Genomic DNA, 20,972 nt, shown 5'->3' on the forward strand with positions numbered 1-20,972 from the left:
GTGACTTTGAAATTGTTTTGAGTAAGAAATAAAGGATTCCCATGTTACATAAAAGATTATTAGTAAATCTCTGATACATTAGATTAGGCATTTTCCCTCTGCTTTCAATCCCACCTTCTTAAATTTGTTTACATTAACATTTTTACTGAATCCTCCTGCCCACATCAGCAGATTCTTACAAAAGCCTAGAAAATAGCAGAATCTTAGAAAAAAAGAAATTTTAATGGCAATTGATTTAATATAACAAAAATATGAGGGTTAGAAAACTAAATGACATAAATTCTATACCATTTCAAATGCCACAATCAGGATAAAATCTTGTAAGTTGCATATTTGTGGGTGTTCATATATGTAAAGGTTAAATTTGCTGTTGTCATTTTGTTTATTCTTTAATTGCTTCTTTTATATTTATGATGAAACCTTAGTTTCGATTCAGACTATTTGTTATTTCAAATTTACATAATTTTATATCACCTGTGAATAAATGTTTTGTTTTTAATTTTCTGTGTTACCTAGTATGTACAAAAACAGAAACCAAACTATAAAATTATACAAAATATAAGAAATATAATTTTTTTTATTAGAAACTTCCTGTCTCTTTCCAGTCCTGGTGCGTGGTGAATTTGGCAGGTGTAACTTCACAAGGCATAATGCCTCCAGTGCAGTAGATTCTGAAGGATAAATGTTTAGTTTACCAGGACAACCAGCAGCAATATGGTCACAGACACTGTCTTTGTGATGTTCGAGAGGTTCAGTTTTTACTAGAATTCTTGTGTTTCTCTACGTTCTGGGTCAAGGGCTCTGTTAGCTTCTGTATAGGCATATAACTAATGAAGTAAAAAGTAATGAGAACAGGGTAGGCTAGGGTGAATTAGCTCCTGATAACAAAGGCTCCGAAGTGGTTAGTATCCCACTTCTACAGTGAACTACATATGTAGTAAGGGCAGATGTAAAACCTGCTTCTACACCAAAACTGAGAAAGAATTGGGTGTCTTATTTTGTTGAAGACTTTTTTATATATGTAGATTTTACATGGAAAAAATAAAAAGTGAACATATATGTTTGGCTTAATTATTCTCATTAAATGAAAATTCTCATAATCATAATGAGTTTTCTATTTTTGGCTTATTTTCTGTTTGTTGAGGTTAAAAAGACAAACAAATTACACATCTTAAATTTGTTCATGGGTTTAAAAAATGTCACTTGGCTAAAACAAATGATAAAACATTTTATGAAAAGTAACAAAACAGATTTGTCACCTACTTTTAGTAATCATTTGTAAGAGATTATACAATTTATTAAAAATAAGGAAAGTAGTACCTAAAGATTTAAAACATATTGTGTATTTTAAGTTGTTCATGTAGCAATGTGGTCAACATACAAATTAATCAACTCATTGTTCAGAAGGAAGCATTTTTGTTTTCAACTAAAATCAAATGCTTGTAGTAGTGCCTTAACTGTCTTGAGATTATGAGTATTTCTTTATATCAGTGGCTATTTTCTGTATCTGTGAGTCTCCAAGGATGAAACTATTTCTGTAGTAAGGCCCTGTGATCTGAATGTGTCCTTTATACACTGCCTTAGAAAACGAATCTTAAGGCAATTTCAAGTCCTTAGACACAAATGTCTGCTTGTTGAACTGGAAACGTCTTCACGTTAGTTAATAACTATGGTGTGAAAAATGATGTTAAATGAGGGATGCTGGAGGATGCCATATGACTAACCTGAGGAGAAATAACAGAGAAAAAAGCAGCCAGTGAACTGAAGGGTCAAGCGAGATGACCTATGGGACCAGAGGAGTTATATCAAAAGAAGTGGAAAAATGGGCTTCTGGAAAGGGAGGCTGCATTTGAAAAGCATATTGTTCACACACAAATAAAGAAGTAGACCATCATTTAAGCAATTTCACAGAATAAATGCATTTCTGGCTTAATATAGAAAGCTATAACTTTGTGCTATCAGGTACTCTTTTACTTTTTTTTATTTTGGGATTATTCTAATGTATTCACCTGGTGTCAGTGAGTCTATAGTCCAATTATTAGAATTCCATCTAGGATTTTTGTTCTCAAGAATCAAGAAAAATAAATATATGGTCTGTGTATAATGTTAGCATTTATGCTTACTTGCATGCTTATTCTCAGAATTGGGTAAAGCCTCAGCAATGGGAATAAATCAAATATAATCAGGTGAAAAAATGAATTGTCCTGAGTATAGAACAGAATTAATAAAATTGATAAGATATGACAGATAGGTTGTGCCACTAAAGAAAAAATAAATAAATAAGAATGAATTGAAAAAATAGGTAATAAATGAAAGAAAGAGAAAGATCTTTTTAAACACAAAAGGAAGACATGAGGAAGTGAGTTATACATTTTCAATTACCATTTGTTATTGGTTGCTGATGAGAAACCATTCATGTTGCTGCTATTAACATAAAGGTATACTTCCCTAAAGATAGTGTCTTCTTTCACCTTCTTTTGTCTTTTCTTCTTCCTTCTGCCTTTAAACTTTTAGTCTGGATTATAGTCAGGAAGTAGTTTAGTCTGATATTAAGATATGGAAGCATCTAGAAATAATTTATTTCTCACACAGAACATGCTATTCTTATGATGAACTAGTCATCTATAGATACCACTATATTTTAATAATGTTATGATATACTAAAATTGTGATTTGTTTTTCTTATATAGCAGACAGTTATCATAATTTTAAATAACATTTCAAGGAAAGTGGTCTTTAAAATGAATAGAATCAATTCATATGTCATGATTAACACTGAACCAAGGCCACACATGAGCTATATTATTTTGATTCTTTTTTCAGATAGTGATATAACATAGGCATGTGAATACAACACATTCCACATACTACCTTTCTGAAATAATCTGCAAGAGCATGCTTTTCAAACATCATATTTAAGAAAATTTTTTTCTGAATAATTATTAGTTGTGTGGAAAATAAATAAACAGCTATCACTTTCAAGTTTTGGAATTCTCATATCAAAGTCCTTACCTTGCCTACATATTATGTGTCTGTACCTGTGTACTCTTTCAACAAGAAGAACTGATTCCACATCCAGCCACGCTTGGTGCGATGAAGCATTTTACCATCATCTTTTGTCAAGCTCAATATCCTCTGGCTGGGTAAGTAACTGCTACCATTTTCTTGTAATGGGATGGTGTCAACTGTGTGCAAGATGTAGGTCCAGATGAATAATGGTAGATAATGTAACTCCTCATTATCTGCTACTTCAGAAGGATGTCAAATTCAATGTATTGTCTGTATCTCCTGAAAAGGAGGGAAGAAAATGGTTTTACTAACCTGTGTTACACTTTCACACAACCTGTAGACTAAAAATCTATCCTGATTGCTATTTAAGTTTATATATAATTTTTCTATTATAAAGCAGTGAGCCACCATTAAAAACTCATATAACACATAGATAATTAGGGAGATATGCATATCTTCTGATATATACATATGGATAACTAAAGTAAACTAAATACAATCTAAATGAATTCAGAGATATGGGCCCAGAACAGCAGAAAAGAGAATGGAGACTGGCAAGTATTGTTATAGATGTTTGCTACAGTGCAAAACTATCAGCTCTGTCCATCATACCTATGTCACTTAATTCCCAAATCTATTACTTTTAAAAAGGTATGATTTATAATAAAACATATACATGATTGCAAAAACACTCCCCAGTAAAAGAAATCCTAGACCTCATCATTTTCTGAATCTGAAATATCAGTGGATAATAACTGTCATTCATCAGGGCTATTATAGCTAATAATAATCTTGAGAGCTATGGGGTAACTGGCAAATTTACCCACAATCAAGTTAAAATTCTTTAATAAATATCCAAATTAACAACTAGTACTTAGAAAATATCTTGTGGGAGGAAAAAATATCTAATCACCACTACTGCATAACATACCCAGTAGTGGGTAGTTTGGCCATGGTGAAATGAAAAATTAGCAGCAAGAGAATTTCAAGGAAGCTGATGCTTCACTTATATAAAACACAACAAATTCCTTAGTTGATTACACTGGTTACCCTGATTTCTTCCCATAGGAAGAAATGATTTTGTCCATTGACCTTGATAACCACATTTGCAGGAGACATTGAATATCACTCTAAATGATCTGTGGTATATTTTAACTTAGATGCACCCTTTATGTAGACTGTAGGCCTTTGAACAAAAAGTCTATCTGTATTAACTGGATCCAGACATTCAGGCAGGGGTCAAGTTCCCATAGGCCTTGCCAAGCTAGAGTAAGAAATTCACATTCATTTCCAGTGAAATGAAAAGCTGTTGAAAGATTTTTACATAATATATTTAGAAAAGATCAATCTGGCGGTTAAATAGGAAATAGCCTAAAAAGTAGGAAAGGGATTTGGTTAAGGGAAAGATCAATTGGAGTCTGTTGTTCTAGTTCAGAAAGAAATGAGCACAGCATACAAAGAAGTGTTTTGATGTGAAAGCTGATTCTCTACTATAAATCCCTTTGATCCTTTAATATGGCCACACACATACTACAATTTTGGAATTCTTTAGTTTCTCATAGCCTTTACCTGCAACTGTCTTTGAACCATGTCCTCTGGTGACTGGAGTCACTTTACCCTCATGCAAATGGAGACTGAAATTCTACAACTTTGTAAGCATCTCCCATGGATTTCCTTAGCCAGTACTTATTAGATGCAAAAGTGGGAATACCCACACATTATTTATTTGCAAGAATCCCCTGCAAAATCATGCTGAATCTGGAAATCTGACACCTGTCTTTGGCTTCTTTTTCTTGGTTGTTCTGCTTTCTATCAATTCCTGCTTCCCTATTTCTTCCTTTTGGACTGAGATGGTCTATCTTGTGCTTTCACCATCACTGTAGTGAGAAAGGGTATAACTTGCTTGATTTTTTTATGTTCACAGAGAAATTTTACTTTTGAATATATCATACTGTAATCTCATTCATATCTGATTTATATGATAATTGATGAGTTTTGTGACTTGACTACAGAGTTACTAATGAAATGTCTTAAGATACTTGGTTCTTTGGGGATAAAATGTACATACTATACATGTGGAAGTCATGGAGGAGGGGCTGTAGTGGAAATACAGACTGAATGTTTGCATCACATCAAAGTCCATATGTTGAAATCCTATCACCCCAGATAATATTATTAGAAGGTAGGAATTTCAGGAAGTGATTAGATTTATATCAGGCCTTAAAGATGCAACCCTCATAATGAGTTTAGTGCCTCTACAAAGACATCAAAGAGCCCAAATTCTTTTGTGACTGTCAGCTGGGTAAGGGCACTATAAGAAAACTGCAAAATGCAAATCAAGAGAGTCCTCATAATACCCCAGATCTGCTGGCACCTTGACCTTGACTCCTCATTCTCTGAAGCTGTCATAAATAAATGTTTGCTATTTAAACTATTCATTCTATGGCAAGTTGTAATAGCAGCCAGAATCAACTATGACACAGTGATATTACTCTATATGCACTAACCTGAAGTTTTTTTTATGTGTGTTAAAACTTGCCTTTATGCCATGTATGGATGCCAACAACTGTAATTCCAGTGGTTCTGGAGGCTGAGTGAGAAGGACTGAAAGTTCAAAGCCAGCATCAGTAAAAACAGCACTTTTCTTTAGACACTCATCTAAGTATCTCCTTCTCATTTCCCTGTTCCTTCATAATGTTCTCCTTTTTTTGAAAAGTCTCTAAAAAAATCTTTCAAAAGATAGTTTACCACATTATAGTTTCTTTTACTTTTCTTCTACACTGTATGTTCTTCACATTGTTTGTGACAACTTTTAATATCATTTTTATTTAGTGTATATATGCTTATTTCTCTTAGCTGCAATGTAACTTATGTGATATGAGATATTTTGCATACATCTGTGTCTTGCATCAAATAGTTGACAGATATGTTTTAAATTAATTGTTTAATAGATTAATGCTAATATAGATACCCCCATTTTGAGTCCAGTATTCCATTTGAGATTGACTTTGTATTCTGTTGCATGAACAAGGTAATAAATAAATGGGAAGAATTTACCTAGGAGAAAATATCTTTTCTGAAAGAATGGGGCATGTTTTTGCTTCCTATAAAAATGAAAAAAATCTTCAGTGATATGATTAATATTCAAAAGAATTTGGATCAAATGTGATTAAGTATGAACTTCACTAGTGATTGGTATGAATTATAGAGTGTTTATATGAACTTTACATCCCCTTCATTAAATACCTTTATTTTTCTCATAACTATTCACATATTTGTTTCACATTTAGGGAACATTAGTACAGCTCTCTTGAGGCTAATTTAATACCTGTACATTCCTTGGCTCTTAGATAAAAGTGAACATTTTAAAAGGTTTCCTGCTGCTTTTGATTTTAAAGTTAGCAAGCTCTTATCCCATGAGGTTTATTAAAAATTCCTCATAGTCTTTATTCACTCAATAGCAACAAGCTGACTACCAAAATTTCTATGCTTAATTATCTCTATCAGCCTTAAATACTTTGCATTTTAATCATGTTTCTGTTGATAAATAAATACTATCAGATGCACGATGAAGTACAATATTTTAAATTTGGATTAACTTTGATTTTATAATCAGGGAATTCACTGCAATCTTGTTAATTTTAAAAACTGAAAATTGTTTTATTATTATTCCCTTGTTCCCTTAATTATATTAAATTGCATTTAAAAGAAATGTTTTTTTGGTTATTTATAAATCAAGAAAAAATATTCATTTTTGTAATTAAGTAGATTGTTTAGCATATAAACAGCACATCTAAAATTCAATTGCATTCTTTCATATTCTTTTCCTTGTAAATGCACATTTGTATGCTTTTTATTCAGATAAGGTATTTTATTCCTATTTTTAGGCAAATTTTATCAGATGAAAGGTACACATAAAGCAAGTGTGTGTGATTAATTTTGCTGTCTTATCATTTTGTTGTTTGTAATCAACAATGAATTTTCACATATATTAAAGTAGTGATCTTCAAGAAAAGCTTTGATAAAGAATCATAAGACATATTACATCCCTGAGGGTTTTTTTTTTATATTTTAATATGACATATCTCAGTTTTGCAGAGTTGAAGCAAAACCATTTTTTTACCTGTAATTTTGTGTCTTGGAAAAGTTTTGCATATATTTTCAGATTATTTGATTCCTGTAATCTTCTCAACTCTCTTTTCTTTATCTCTTGGATCATTTGTAGAAAAACGTCTCACAACTTAAATAAATGATAAATATATAAAGAACATATTCAGCCAATATGTGTGACACCAAAATTATGGATCTTTTAAAATCAATAATCTTTTTATAGGAAATATGTTTTTAGAAAAATCTTTTTTATGGTAATTGACAACTCTGATATTTATTATGTAAATATATATATGTTTGTGTAAATATATATACTTATATATATATTTCACTATTAGTTTATGTTTATTTAATATATACATATTTAAGTTTCCTACAATCAGTTATAGATTTTTTTTCAAGAATGTTATGCCTAACACTATTGTTCTATAATTTGTTATCTCATTTTTATCTAAATAAAGAGCACAAAATTAGTTCAAGGAAAACAAATTTATATTGCAGAAACATAAGCTTCCAGCATCATGTGAACAGTCTTTATTTGGTACATCAATGAACTTCTTGATTTAAAAATTTAGTTTTTTAACCTTCCCTAGAAAATTGACAGCATAAACTAGTATGATAAGAACAGTTGGGAAATAAGGTTTTAGTAATAACTTATCAAAATAACAATAATGGCATATATGTCATAGAATATAAAGAGATAAATGGAAGGATAGACTCTAAAAAATGTACCAACAACCATTGCCAAATTCTGAGAAAAAAAAATCATTATCTATGATAGTGGAACTAGATTAAAAAATTAATGATCTATGACTTTCTATAGCACATCGAAACACACATCCACTTTCAATTCAAAGGACATTGGCCAACAATTTTTCTTTAATACTAACCCCACTGCCTGAATAAGTATCAAGGAATCAAAATTTACCTTTGTTCCTACCACAAAAATGTGCTCTTTGAAGGTCACAAAGTTTCTATTACATCAGTTAAACTAATGCAACACAAGACTGTAAAAATCCAGGTGAAAAAGAAGAAAGCTGAAAGGGGTATTATATCATATACATTTTAATTTGGATGTATACTGTGTTAATGGTTTTAGCTAGTGTCAGAGATGGAAAGACAACTGTTAGGACAGCAACAAGTATAGATTCATGGCCTGCTTAAGAAATTTGGTTAACAAAACAGAATTAGCTTGGGGGAAAGTAGAATTTGGTATCATCTCAAGTAAATCTGATATTTTTTGTAAATATGTTCTTAAACAATGGAAACTAGAAAAAATATTTTTTTTCAAGTTGGTGACCCCAAAAATATAACATGCATTAAGAAATCAGGCTAAATAAAGCCAAGTGTAATCCACATCCAACTGGGCAAAGGTAATTCAATGAGGAAGGGATAGTCTTCTCAACAGAAGGTGTGAAAACAATCAGGCAACCATGTGCAAGAAATAGACAATTAAAAGCTTATCCAGAAAATTAAAAGAAAAAAAAATTCTTTAAAAGTTAATCTCCATAAAACCCTTAAGCCTTTCACATCAGTTAAGTCAAAATAGATCCCAGATAACAAATTTAATATTATGAAGTATAAAATTTCTGAAATAAAATACAGGACAATCAATACCTCAGTGACCTTGTGTTTGGTAGAGTTTTAGATATAGCATCAATAATATACTTTGGTAAACACTACAATTGATAAGATGGACTTCATTAAATTAAAAAAAATCTTCTATTTTAAGAGAATAAAATTATAGGCAAAGTTTTAAATAAAATATACATGATACAGGTCAATAATGTAAATATATTTTAAAAAATCCCTGAAATTCGACAGAAAGACCCAAAAGAATTAAAATGTGAACCAAAGGTCTAAAAATTATCTGAAAAGATACATCAGAAAAATGGAAATACAATTGGAAAATAAGCATGCAAACATTCTCAAAATCATTGGCAGTTAGATAATTGTATTAAAAATGCTATAATATACATATAGGAGTGTCTAAAATACAAATGTCAAATGCTGACAAGGACGTAGGAATTATCCTTTATTGCTGGAGAGAATGCAAAATGGACCAGGCAATTTAGAAAACTATTTGAAGCTCTTTTTGTTGTTGTTGTTGTTGTTGTTGTTGTTTTGTTTTGTTTTTACAAAACTACACTTTGTTTTACCATGTAACACAAAAGGCACAGTTCTAGGTATGTACACAATGATGGAAAAAGAACTCACACCCAGAAACCTGTATATTAATGTTTATCTAACCTTTACTCATAATCTCTCAAAACCAAAAAGAAAGAGGTGGCTAGGTGGCTTGTTAGGTGGCTTGCTAGGTGGCTTACTAGATGAACAAGTATAAACATTGTGACATTTACTAAAATAGAATGTTATTTAAAGATAGAAATGAGCTTTTGAGTTGAAAACACACACAAAAGTGAGAAAACTTAAATGCAAAATACTAAGTGATAGTCTCTAGTCTGACAAGGCTACACACTTAATTATTCTAATTCTGTGCCTTTCTGAAAGAGTCCAAACTAGGAAACCCTAAAATCACCACAGTTTCCAAAGGTTGTGGAGCAGGATAGGAGGGCTTAGTAGGTGAAATACAGGAAAAGTGTTGGGTGATGAAACTTTTCTGTATAGTGGTGAGTTCCAAATTGTGCATTTATCAAAACTCATAAAACTTTTCATAAAAGTTTGTGAAGAGAAAAAATAATGTAAACAAGTTAAAAGATTAAAAAAAAAAGAAAAAGAAAAAGGTGTTTTGGAGATAAAGACTTGAAGAACAGCCCCGGATAGAATGCAGACTGTGACGTGAGCATTTAGTTTCATTACAAATGGGTGAAACAGACCCAATGAAGGCAGTGAGAGGGCAAAATTCTCATGCCAGTATGTTTGGAAATTAGGGGCATTTCAGAGTAGGTAGAAAATGAATCATACCTATGCACTGAGGTGTAGTTAGTAGAGTTGTTTTCCACACAACGTGGGCTGACAATTTTCTTGCTGGACCTGATCAATTAAGTATATAGATCTTAGATCTTAGATTCAGGCTTCTTAATCTTGTTTTAATCTTCTAGAAATTCACAGATAAGAAAAAGAAGCCAGAATGATCTCTTTGTATAAAAGTAGGAGTTATCAATGTAAACTCATTATCATAATATAGATGGCTACATAGTGCGATATTTAGAGATGAGTGTGTATGTGTGAGGTTTATACAAACGTGCATATTCTTTGCTCTGTCAGCTGTGATGGCCTAGAAAGAACAACACACATTACCAATATATCATCTATAGCTCAGACCTTCGTTTCTAATATTTTCCAATAAAAGAAACTAGGATTCAAAGAGAAATGGCTGATTCTAGTACTAGATCAAGGAATATACCAGAAATTACACATTTTCTCTCCCTCCCTCTCACCCTCCCTAGCTTTTCTTTCTCATACAAAATAAAAATATATATTAATGGGGGTATGTTAAAAGAAAATAATGAGTGGATCCTTATGGATGAAACTAAAATTATCTGAGTAATAGAATAAAAAAAAAGAAGTATCATAACCTAATAGGTAAAATAAATGCTCATAATTTATAAATTCATTTTGATATAAATGAGTAATTAAGTCTGTAAGAAATAATTAAAGACTCAGAAGAAGAGAAGAAGCTCTCTAAAGATGGATTCCAGTGATTTCTGTAGATGTTCTGCTTTCATGGAGGAAGAACATAAATGACCACTTTCTAAGCATGGCATGCACTTAATAGCTTCCTTATCAAAAGGACACAATAGAAATTGGAAGAAACAAGTACCTCTACTTTAGAAAAACTTGACAAACAGCAGGTCAACCGTATCATTAAGGCCAATATCAACAAAGCTAAATAAAGGGTACAAGGACCGTTGATATGAAGAGATGAAGAAGCCACTTGACCTATCTGAACCTCCTCCACAAGCACTGATCCCAATCTAATTAGAGAAAAATATCTGAAAAATTTCAATGGAGTAGCATCTTACATAGTATATGAACAGTACTCCTAAAAACGTCCAGGCTATCAAAGGCAGAAAAAACAAATTATCTTGTCCCTGAGGAGCCTTAAATGACATGAGTCCTAAATTAAATGTCGTATCCTAGATAGAATCCTGGATGCGACCTATGAACTAGGAAAATTTGAACAACCTGTGTACTTTGATAATTAATATATGAACATTCTTTCATCAACTATAAAAGTATACCACGTGAATATAAAATTTGAAAGTAGACACAAATGGATGCAGGGTTTTGAAGTACCATAAACTATCTTCTTAATTTTTTGATAAATCTAAAATTATGATAAAAATATGTCTACACAAGAAAAACAAAGCAGTTTGAATAGTGAGAAGTATGGGGGTAGATACTTGTTTTAGTCAGCTTTTCTTGCAGTCACAAAAAGACCTAACTAGAACAATTTTAGATGAGAAAAAGATTATTTGAGAACTCACAGTTCCAGAGGTCTCAATCTATTAAAGGCCAGCTCCATTTCTTGGAGCTTGAGGTGATACAGAACATCATGGTGGAAGAGTGCCATCGAGGGAAGGGACTCAAAACATCACATCAGAAAGCAGAGAGAGACTAAGCTCAGCTCACCAAATATATACTCCAAAGACACACCCTCAATGACCCCTGTCTTCCAGCCCTACTCTATCAGCCTAAAGCTACCACCTCATTAATCCCCATCAGGGGATTAATTCACTGTTTAGGGTAAGGCTTTCTGAACCCAGTCTTTTCACCTGTAAACCTTCTAGAATAGTCTCACACATAAGCTTTTGGAGGACACCTCATATACAAACCATAACAGTACTGTTATTTTCAGTACTGTGGTCAAAGAAGGCCTGTTTAGTATGGTGACACTAAAGTAGAAAGCTCAAAGGAGATAGGGAACAAGCTGTTAGGATTTCAATAGGAACAGCTCTGCAGAGCAAAGACCCAGTACAAGGCACATGCTTGACTGTGAGGTGGGTGAAATGATATTTATGGAAGAAGACCTCATTGAAAGGACAAAATAACACCTATAGGCAAGTGAACAAGAGAAATATAACAATGAGGTCAAACTGGCAGTAGGCTTCAGAGTCCTTAAAATCATACACTGTTTTCACCTTCAAGAGGGTTTGTGAAAGAGTAGGATCATGATGCAAGTGAAATGTTGAATTAGTAATTCTGGCTGCTATATGAAAATAGGACTTTACAGCATAAGGAAAAAGGTAGAAAAATGATAAAAATGGATTTAAAATAAAATAATCTGTTCAAAATAAATCACTAATTTAATTTAAAAAACAGAAGTGGAGAAAATAGTGATAAATTTATGACTTTGTCTTGAACAGCAAATTAAGTTGTAATTTACTAAGAAGAGCCACTAGATGTATTAATATGGTTTTATGTGGGAATGGAAAGTCAAGTTTTGTATTTACTTATGTATTTATTTTTAAATTTGGTATCAGTGTTAAATCACTGAGTTTCATTCCCACCCCCTTTTATGTTGTAATTGCAAAAGGGTCTCACTAAGTTACTTAGGTCTCCCTAAATTGCTAAGGCTGGCTTTCAATTCACTATCCTCCTGCCTCAGCCTCCAAAGTTGCTGGAATTTCAGGTCATTGTGCCTGGCCAAAATTTTGATTTTTAACAGTGAAGAGCCATGTGCTCCATTTAACACCTACATCAAGGTAATCAAGTATTTATTTGACATGCAAGTACATATCATCACTCAAATATGTTTTTGAAAAGTCAAGCCTGGAAATTATAGTTTTTGGGAGTAGAATAATACTAGTGTAGTCCATCAGTATATTCCACAGTTGTTGAAATTATCAAAATGGTTGGAAGTATACAATAAAAACAGTAATAAAATTTTATTTGCAATGAAGTTGAGAAAATACACATGGTAAAATGAAAGTTTGATTTTATGAGATTCGATATTAGCAAGATACTCCAGATAAAATATCCAGCAAAATATTTTATCTAAATGCCTCAACAAAAAACAAATAAGTATAGTATTCAAATAAATAATAATAATAACTATATTAAATATAGTTATTAAAGATGAAATAGGACAGGCATAGCTAGATGAAATAGGAAAGGCATAGCTCTTATAGGAAAGGCATAGCTCTTTGTATAAAGAGGGAAACTAAAATAATTATTTGAATATTATAAGTGGAAAGGAAAAATAACTTGAGGGTTTTTTTTCCAATGTAATTTAACAATATACATCAAAAAAAATATCTTTAAATTGTTTACAAATGTTTGACCAAGTAACTTAAGTTTTAGAAAGTCTACTAAGAAATTAGTCATTTGAGAGATATATTTATGTAGAAACCTGTTTATTATATCACATTTTATTATTAGATTTGCTAGAAGATTTTCCCCTTCAGATCAACTCCAAGCTCTTCTTTACTTTCCTCAGTGTTACAGGAAATAAAGCTCCAAGAATTGAATTTGTTGGCCCAGTACTCCTAAGTTGGTTTTCCAGAGCCGGAAGTGCAGGCAGGATATCTAGGGAGATGATAGGGGGTATCTTTTCCTTCATGTTGCATATCTATGATTTGATTGCTTTTCTATGATGTGAGCCACAGCTTTTTACAGATGACACTGTGCTAAAATAACAAGGTACCTTTTCTGGGATAATGTCAGCACCAATCCTGTGACTTTCATGCCCAAGTTGGGTAAGAAGGTTTTTGCCATTAAGAATTCTTGTTGGCAGCATCCCAAGTGTTCCTTCCCTCAAGTATGCCTGCATATTCCACTAAACCTTTTCCCTGTATTTCATTTGAGTACATCACCAGTTTTCTTAAAGCTCTCTGTTGAAAATTTCAGGGGAAGGATGAAAATGAAGTAAATATCTAAGAACAGAAAGGTAAACAAATCATGCCAATTTTATGAAATATATAAAATCATTCAGAAATTTAAATAGTTATTCCTTCACCAAATATATCTGAAATGCCTACTTGTTTTCTAGGCATTTTTCTAGGTGAACACAATGGCTGACTTCTAGAAGAGTTTATATTGTAGGAAAATAATCCATATATATAACAATGGAGTGTTTATAACATATCTCTGAATAAAGCACGGCCATTAGAATCATTTACTGAATAATATTTAATCTCCTGAGAAAATGAAAGAAAACCTTGAATTTATATGCCAAACTTTTAATCAGTGCAGAAAGCTATAAATGAATTTTCAGCCTGTGGTTTCATTTCAACTTTTAGCTCAGAAATGAACATCAGAGGCTGGCAGATGCAAGTTAATGAGTATCTTATATGAGTCAGCCTACACTAAGTACTTCACACACAAGAAAAGACTCAGTGTTAAAAAAATGTTCATATTTAAAACTGTATTGTATTTGACAGTGCTTCTTTTATCAGTCAGTTTTGGAAATCCATAGTTTAGGGAGGGAAAAATTGGAATGGTGGAGAGGTAGGTGGCCAAGTTTTGTGGCAATATTAAGTAGAGCAAGGGGAACTGAATAACTATAGAAAGATACATTGTAAAATAAACATGCAATAACTTATGATATTTTTCTCAATAGACATGTAAATTATAAGCACTATATTAATTCAATATTCAATATAGATTTTTCCTGTTGTTTTAATGGTGCTTTGTCAGTCTGATGACAGAGTAATGTATTCAAAGCACAAAAAAAGAAATAAGTCTTATGCTATTATATATAAAAAAATTTTAACATAGAACTACAAAAGTATTTTTAGAAAATAGTTGTGATAAAAAAATATATGTGCTTCCTAATTAATGTAGTAAATAATAAGCTCCAGTAGAAGAACTAATCATTATCATCTTTTCAGAGAAGGACTGTATACACAAGGCACTTAGCAGGATATGTAAATTCTACTGATGAGAAAGTCTTATTAGACACTTCTAATACAGATGTGGATACTCATAATTATAACTGAGGTATACACTAAATGTCACTTTAAAAGATTGGTAGAAATGTTGGTGGAATTTTTGTTTTTTACTTTACATTTTGAGTCCTAAAATCCTTATATTAACTCTATAATACAGAAAAAAGCTTACATTTTGATAACTATGGAATTTTATATAGTCATAGACATGCAGAATGAAGAGGGGAATAAAGAGTAAACCTGTAGTAAGTAGATACAAATCAACATTTGGAGCTTGCTACTACACTCTTCATGGGTTTGTGTGAATTTATTAACTGGCTTTTTCCCCATTTTATCTAAACTAGGAATCATAACCTTACCTTATAAAATGATTAAATAAAACATTTGAATAGAATGAATTTTAAATACAGTTAATTTAAATACAGTTACCCAGGGAACTACAAATGAAATTGAAGCTGGTCATTATAAATTATTACATTAATCATTTTAAAGGCATAAGCACATTTATAGTAGATAGTAAAATGTAGTAGATGATGTTTTGTTCCATTCAGATCCTACTTATGAAGTCAATCCAAAAACCTAAAGACCTAGATCACCAAAGCTCATCATGTGTAATACAATTACAAGTATCATGTTTTTCAACTTTGCTAAGGTAGGAAACAAATGTCTTGCAATTTGGACTAAGTTTTATAATAACTCCACCCAGAATAGGTACACATCAAATTAAAAAAAAAATGATAAGATCATTTTTCTTGGTCTAACTTCCAAGACGTGTGAAGTATCTTCCCATCATGCCCTCAGATATAGAAATAGTTGGTAAATAGCACAGATGATCCTGGCACTGAATTCCTGGTTAGCAAATATGAGGCTGACTCTTCATCTTAGAGAAAATATTTTAAAATGTCATCTGAGCCACATTCAGGTTTGTTCTGAAGTGCAAGTTGAAGGGTTTGATAGTTTGTATATTGATTCAATGTGTTTGGAGTGGGAGGGCGAGATGCAGGGATATGTAAGAGGCAATAATTTTTGCATCAGGTTCAGAGAAAGATCCTGACCAAGAGATTTATGAACCAAATGACAGTGTACCTGCTTTCCCCCACAAGCAATAAACAGTGGTGAGAGAAGGGCACTGTAAGCACCATAAATACCTTTCTTCTGAAAGGAGAAGAGAAACACAGGGTAATTCATAGCAATTTGTACACTGAATTTATTTAAGTGACATTGTAAAAACATATAAATAAATGTTATGACCAGATACTATGTGATATTCAGCATATGTATTTACTGTGCAATGTTAAAATCAGTTTAAACATAATTTATCCTCTCAAACTGCATCATTACTTTGTGGTAAAAAACATTAAAAATCTTTTCTTTAGATTTTAAAAAGAAAACATAATATACATTATCATGATCTACCATTATGCACACCATTCATATACAACAGTACACCAGAACTTCTCACTCCTCTCTAACTATAGCTTTGTCCCCACTGATCAACCTCCCTCCTCCTCAACTCCTCTCATTGCCACAGCCATTTTGAACACCAGTTACATGCCCTTGTAACCCAGGAGTGAAGAATGAAGCTTTGAGCTGAGTTCAGTCTTCAGTTCTGCTAACTGAGAAGGGCTCCCCTGTCTAGGGCTCTCTGTCTTCCTTCACCTTTTGGAATTGTTTCAGTAGCCTTATTGGCCACACCTGTGGAAGGCCACAGACATTATGCACACACTAGCTGTGAAAGTTGATGGACCTCACAGCATTTTAAGCTCAATGAGATCAGACATTTTTTGTTTGTTTGATGGTTTATTCAGCAAGACAACTCTCTAAAACCACAGGCTTCTTCTCTATTTGATTCTAATTTCATAATATCAAGAGACACACCACAGAGACAGTGTCTTTTTAAGCATATTTCTTAGGTTTTCTATATTTATTTATTTAATTTTTACTACCACTCCTCAGCTTTATTGGACCAGTCACAACCTTAACATGAGAAATTTTGTACAATGAAAAGGTTTTACTGGGGACTGAACCATTAGCAGTGCCCTTCATTTTGCTTATGTAATACATTTAGAAGTTTAAAATTAGATGCAATTGCTGTTCTCTTGAATTTCTCTGTGCTACAAGATTTCAAATAACCCATTTTAACACAAAGGTATTCATTTTACTTTATTGTGATATTAAAGAAAAACACCCACACATAACATGAGATCTATCTCAACATTTTTTTTGTTAATTGTACAGTACATTCTTATTAACTATAGGCATGATGTCATCCAGAAGATCTTCAGAGTATCTTCATCTTGCATAACAAAAAAGTAACTTCACTGAAAAGCATTTATACTTATTTTTCAATGCCCTTGCCCCCTGGAAACTTCTACTCTCCTTTGTGCTTTTATGAGTTTGACTACTTGTAATACTGCATAGAAGCAGAATCATTCAATATTTGCCCTTATGCTAAATGATATAGCCAGTTATGCACAAAATGTATCCTTATGTGTTTTAGGAAAAAGTATCAGAAAGAGTAGCCCTATTTCATTTTCCTGATAGTTTCCCATGTGTTCTTCATCTTCATCCCCTTACCTTCTGGCCAGCAATCTAGCAAAAGCATTTCTGAATACATCCCTTTATTATATAATACTTCAAAGATATTGATATAGTTACAAGTGCAAACTAATAATATTCTCCTTTCAATATGCTCCTAGTGCAAGTTTACAGAATCCAGAATCTTTCTCCAAAGTTATCGCAAGTTATAATTTTACAAAATATTATCCTTCTTCCTGAAGTGGATTTCCATCTTTTGAGACCCTGAAAAAATTGTCTTTGTCTTAAGCTAATGCTATATTTTTTTCTTTAAGAAAGCCTATGACTTTTGGTAGATAGTTATGTACTGGTTGCAGTGAGATTGGTTATGCTGTAATAACAGATAGCTCTCAAAATTACAGTGGTTTTCAAAGCAAATATTTATTCTTGCTCAGTCTGTATGCACACTGTGGTTTTGCTAAGAAACCCTGACAAAATTCACTATCATGAATTTTGAATAGGAAGTTCCATCACATTCTCCTGTGATCTCCAAGAGAAAAGAGGGAACATGTCTGTCCCACAGCTCTTAAGCTTTACTCAGAGAAGAGACAACTTCATTTGTGCTCACCTTTCAATAGGCTAGAAGAATCCCAGGGTAAGGATTAAATTTCAGAGATCTCAGTCCATAAACAACCTTCTACATTTCTCAGCCTTCCAGGTGAGGCAGAAAGTCATGGGAGAAGAATGTGGCAGAGGAAGCAAGACATCATGGCATCAGGAAGCAGAGAGAAAGGTCTCTTTACCATGATGAAATTGAATCCCAAAGGCATCTTTTAGTTAGTGAGCCACCTCCTTCAGCCACACCATACCTGCTCTCAGTTACCACTCAGTTAATCCCTATGAGGGAATTAAGTCACTGATTGAACTAAAGTGGCTTAGCCCAATCATTTCACCTCCAAACCTTCTTAAACTGTCTCACAAATGAGTTTATAGGGGATAACACAAATCGAAACCACAACAGGTTGCTTCTTTGTTTGTTTTTTCAGTGCTAGGGATCAAACCTCTGTCCTCATACAAACTACATATGCATTTCTCTCTTACCTACACCCCAACTTTTTATGACACATTTAATTCCAGAAATATGGTCAAAAGCTCTGAAGATTACTTCAAAAGCATGTGAAAACTCTTGTTTTGGGTTGAATCATGAACCCCCAAGGGATATGTTAAAATACCATCAAATTTGATCTTATTCAGAAATAGTATCTTCAAAGATATAACTCTGTTATGGTGAGGTCATCCTGAATTAAAGTGGACCCCAATTTAATTTACTGATGTTCTTAAAAGAAGAGAAAAATACACAGGCATAGAGGGAAAATAGAACTGTGAAGGGGGAAGAAATTATGCCACAAGCCAAATTAGTAAACACTAGAAGAGACAAAGAAAGTTGCTTCACTGAAAACTTTAGAGAAAGTGTGGCCAACACCCTTAATTCACTTCTAGTGTGTGATACTGTAAGAGAATGCATTTCTGTTCCTTGAAACTACACAGTTTGGCCTAATTTGTTATGTTAGCCTCAGGATACCAATACAGTGCTAATCAATCATTAATAATTACTATCCATTTGTAATACTTCCTTCATTTTACCAAGAGAGGTCAAGAGATGTTGTCTATGCTGCAGCATTCCTGAGTTCTAAATACTACAAAGAATTCACATGAAAAGTTTTTTATGATTTAATACTTGGAACTGTTCCAGATAGCTCTTCAATTTACTGGTTGTGCATTAATCTGTTTCACTGCTAGTTTCTTAATTTTTTTATGTGTAAAATGCGATTTAACTGAAGGGGACTTCAGGATATTAGAAAAAAGAACAGTAGGACAGAAGGCATTGAGGGACACAGAAAAGAGGGTAGGGAATATAAAAGAGAGTGAAACTAAACAAATTATGTTTTTAAATACATGAACAAATTTGCCACAACAAAACCCACCATTCTGTGTAATTAATACGTCTCAATAAAAAATTCATGGGTTCACTGCTAATTCTCTTTGAAGGTTTATAAATATACTCAGTTTAGGTTAGCTTTTTAAAATACTTAATTCTCTCTCTTTGTAACACAATGGTTTAAAAGCAGAAAAGGATTTTTTCAAATTCATATATTACATCATCTCACAGAACAAAATCTCAAAATTATATATTAAAGGGCACATAAAGATCAAAAAGACTCAATGCTTAACATATACTTGGTGCTTAATAACTGCTTTTAAGATTAACCCTGAAAATATAATATATAAAAGAACTATATGAGGTAAGTCTGATGTTTAAAAATAGCACTCTATCCTAATTATGAATATCTAGTTTTTAAGATTGATCTAAATAGTACTTGTAGATGTATATATAAATTACACTTTTTCTCACTTTACATAAATGAAAACTCTAGCAAAATTCCATTTGTATTTTTTAACTGTACAGTGAAATAACCTGTATGAGATCAATAGTAAAGAATTTTTGGTACTGATGCCAATTTAAATGTTACTATATGATCACCATGGTAATGCTTTCAATAGTGTGACACAGTTTCTGGTATAATGTGAGTCTAGTGTACCATTTGGCAACTTTATAATGGATCTATAGATAATTTAATTGTACCAGAAAATAAAGTCTAAATGGACAAAACAAAAATCATACTAGAGAAAAACCATGAAATTTTCCCTAGGATTTAAACTTTAAAAATACTGTAATAAACTTTGAGGATATTTTAATATAAAAATACATTAGTATGCTTCCCTTTGCAAATCCCCCATCAGAACACAATATACTTACAGAGAGTATATTCTTAATATCTCGATGGCAAACACTGATATTTAAATTCCAGGTTTTATTTCAACCGGAAAGACTATCTAAGGATGAACAAACACAATTACATATGATGCATGAATCATTATTATTAAAAGCTGCAGGAGGGCAAGAGAAAAAGGGAAATAATAATAATAATATAATACTCATTTATTATTGCTATAATTAGCATTTATGAAGAACATGCCAGGCCCTAAGTGTTGCACAGTTTGTGGTAGCTATTTGTTTGCTAAACTAATTAATTATGGAGCCATTATATTTAGGTGGCTCATGCACCCTGGATCCCCATGTGAGCAAAATGAAACTCAGCTCAATGTGTGTGGCCATATCCTAGGAAAATAAAGTAGGTTAAACCAGTCAGAGACTGCCAACAAGTCTTTAACTCAGAAATTTAAGGCTCACATTTTCCTTTAATCAATGAATTTTTTTTCTCTTACTTTCACAAAAACTTTAGATGTTCCCACATATCCTTCTGGTGGAGTCAAACTGCTTATGGTCTGGTGGTACCTCATCCATGAATCATTGCCTGCTTCACTCAACTCTATAAATTTAGTATAACTAAGTTCATCTTTTTGTAAATTATTTTAGAATTTTTCAGTTAAAATTTACTTAAAATATTCACTTAAAATTAA

At 32.3% G+C, this 20,972-nt stretch overlaps 1 pseudogene; it reads right to left on the reverse strand.

Moving 5' to 3' along the window:
* LOC143637784 (cadherin-9-like) overlaps positions 1-20,972 on the reverse strand; it is a 99,570-nt pseudogene that overhangs the window by 67,795 nt on the left and 10,803 nt on the right.

Source organism: Callospermophilus lateralis, unplaced genomic scaffold (genome assembly GCF_048772815.1).
Source record: "Callospermophilus lateralis isolate mCalLat2 unplaced genomic scaffold, mCalLat2.hap1 Scaffold_82, whole genome shotgun sequence".
Taxonomy (NCBI): domain Eukaryota; kingdom Metazoa; phylum Chordata; class Mammalia; order Rodentia; family Sciuridae; genus Callospermophilus; species Callospermophilus lateralis.